Source organism: Octopus bimaculoides, chromosome 11 (assembly GCF_001194135.2).
Source record: "Octopus bimaculoides isolate UCB-OBI-ISO-001 chromosome 11, ASM119413v2, whole genome shotgun sequence".
Classification (NCBI taxonomy): Eukaryota; Metazoa; Mollusca; class Cephalopoda; order Octopoda; family Octopodidae; genus Octopus; species Octopus bimaculoides.
Genome location: NC_068991.1, coordinates 6351611 through 6354480, shown reverse-complemented (window position 1 = coordinate 6354480; position 2870 = coordinate 6351611).

The window sequence follows — 2870 nt, the reverse complement described above, 5'->3', positions numbered from 1 at the left end:
TGTGTGTGTCTCCCATTCATGCCATGGGCAATGCATTTTCAAGGATGCACACACACACACACTTGGAATAGAGAATGGAATGTTTAAGTCAATTGAGTTGAAATAGCAGGAAATTATAAGCAAAAAAAGGGGGGTTAACACTTCAACATTTAATGTTTAATGAGGAAAATACTATCAGCCTGGGTTTCTACAGATGCATGCCCTTCCTAACACCAACCACTTTACAGAATGCCCTGGGTGATTTCGGTGGCGAGCTGGCAGAAACGTTAGCACGCCGGGCGAAATGCTTAGCGGTATTTCGTCTGCCACTACATTCTGAGTTCAAATTCTGCCGAGGTCGACTTTGCCTTTCATCCATTCGGGGTCGATAAATTAAGTACCAGTTTTCGCACTGAGGTCGATATAATCAACTTAATCCGTTTGTCTGTCCTTGTTTGTCCCCTCTGTGTGTAACCCCTTGAGGGCAGTAAAGAAATAAGAATGCATTGGGTGATTTTTCTGCAGCACTGGCACCAGTTAGGTCACCAAGTAACTCACAAGAAAAAAACCCTTCAACTGAACAAGTCTTGTCTTGCAAGTTACTTAACTATAGAATACCTCAATTAAAGGAGGCTACTTTATGCCAAGTGATGAGATGAAGTAAGACTGAGAGATAGAAACAGATGCCTTGCTTTAGCGTGATATATATTTACCCTAGTTGGCAAGAAAAAGAAAAAGAAAATATTATAATCCATGAGATAAGGAAACGGCAGACTAAATAATCAATGTAAAAAGACAGCTGTAAAACATTCTTTCTAGTAGTCCTGTTTACGCAGATACAACCAGATATGTAGCTAAAAGGTCAGCACAAATGCATGCATTAAGAAAAAAAGAACAACAAAAGGCAATACTAAGACATTTCAATTGTGTGGTTGAGAAGCTCAGCCATGAAGTCTCAAGTCTAGTCTTACTGCACAGCACATTGGGCAAGTGTCTTCTACTATAGCTCCAAAGACAAAATGTACAAGTATACGAGGTTTTAAAGTGTTTCGGTAGAAAACACACCAAATAAAACATAAATAAAAAGTGGCACCCGCCAAATCAGAAAGATCCAAAAAGATGCAGCCGCAAATTGAGTTCGCTAGTCATTCGGTTATCTTACATTATGAAACTGCTTCGATACATCCTCATAATTCTTTATCTACAACAAATAAAATATTTGACGATAACTTGAACTTTCCGTTTTTATATGTATCTGTTGAGATAAGATAATACCAATATAAACATTATTTTGCTTTTAGATTAAGTTGACATTTGTCAACAATTAAGTTTCCCTGGAAATCACGTGGTCACACAAGTTGTTTATATAAACTCACCAACTCCGGTTTGTATACATTTAGAGTCATCACGTTGGGATATAACCCGGTCACCAAGAAAACAGAGCAGAGAAGTGAGAAAAATAGTTTCCTTTTTTTTTTTTTGTTTTTGTAATTTCTTCATATTATTGATTGCCTGTTTGTGATGATAGAATGTAAAAAATTGCTGGTACTTTATTGATCTCGGAAGAAAAAAGGGTAAAATTGACTTCGGAGGAATTTGAACTCAGAATGCGAAATATCATAACTAAATATCGATGCTTTAACGATCCTACCATGGCAACAACTTTAACTCTGTCTAATCCCCCCTCTCTCTCTCTTTCTCTCTCTCTCTCCTGTGCGTGTGTGTGTGAGAGAAAGATAAGTTGCCTCTTCAAATCCTGTCAAAGTCAATCAAGTTTGTCTTTCTTCCTTCTGAAATCGATAAAATAGAATAACTAAATGAAATACTGGGATTGATTAATTTTCCTGTAATGCATTCTAGATATGAAAAGAACTATATAATTACTAGTGAAAGCTAGATGGATTAAAAATGTCCTTGAAAGACAGATCTATGAAGGGTGTAATGAGTGCGGTGTGACAGAAAGAAAACGAAAGTTACTGCCTAGAATGGCAGAGTAGAGTTGACAAAGGGAAAAAAATGGAATGCTTATTATAGTTGATTAGTCCCAGATCAGCTTTGATCGATTATTGATATAATGAATAGTGCCACTCGGCTTATAACTTTAGATTTTTAGTGAAAACTAAAAATGAATTGAATGTGATTTTTGTCATCGGCGAGTTAAACTTCATCGGAGTTGTAAACTTGAAGATAATCTGGTGACAATTTGAAAAAGAACTGGTGGTTGGAAAGAATTTGAAAAGAATCCCCCACTGGCTTATTGATTAAGAAGTATGGGATCTTGTTCAAAACGGGGGCACCAGTTTTCATTTATGTTTTATGTAGTGTTTTTGGTACCGAAAGACTTTCAAACTTCGTATACTTATCTATTTTGTGTTATAGAACAGAAAAAAATTTTTGTATTCGAATTTATTTCATGTAAAAAATTGTCTTATTTCGATAATTTCTACTAATCACTGACGTCTATTCAGTTATATGACACATTCTACCAGTGTCCCAAGTTTCAAAGTGTTTCGTTAGTGTTTCGTTAAGAAAATACTGGTGCCCCCGTTTTGAACTAGATCCGAAGTATGCCCTAATGGGGAAATATTTTAAATTACCGATATATCTTTTAATTTTTATTTACTCACTATCCAGGGAAAAAAATCTGCATAAATAAAACTTAGAAATTACACATTAATTAGGTTTCAAAGTAGCTTTTACATTTCCATAATCCACTTTCAAACGACTTCAAAGTATAAAATGACCCCTTGCACTTTTGAAAATAAGGTAGAGACGGACTATATGTAATCTGAACCTTTCCCCCCTTATTTATTAATTTTTTTAACGGAATTCTACGTTTTAGGCTATGGAGATTCCGAAAATGAAAAAAAATATTTTGAAAAATTTCACCC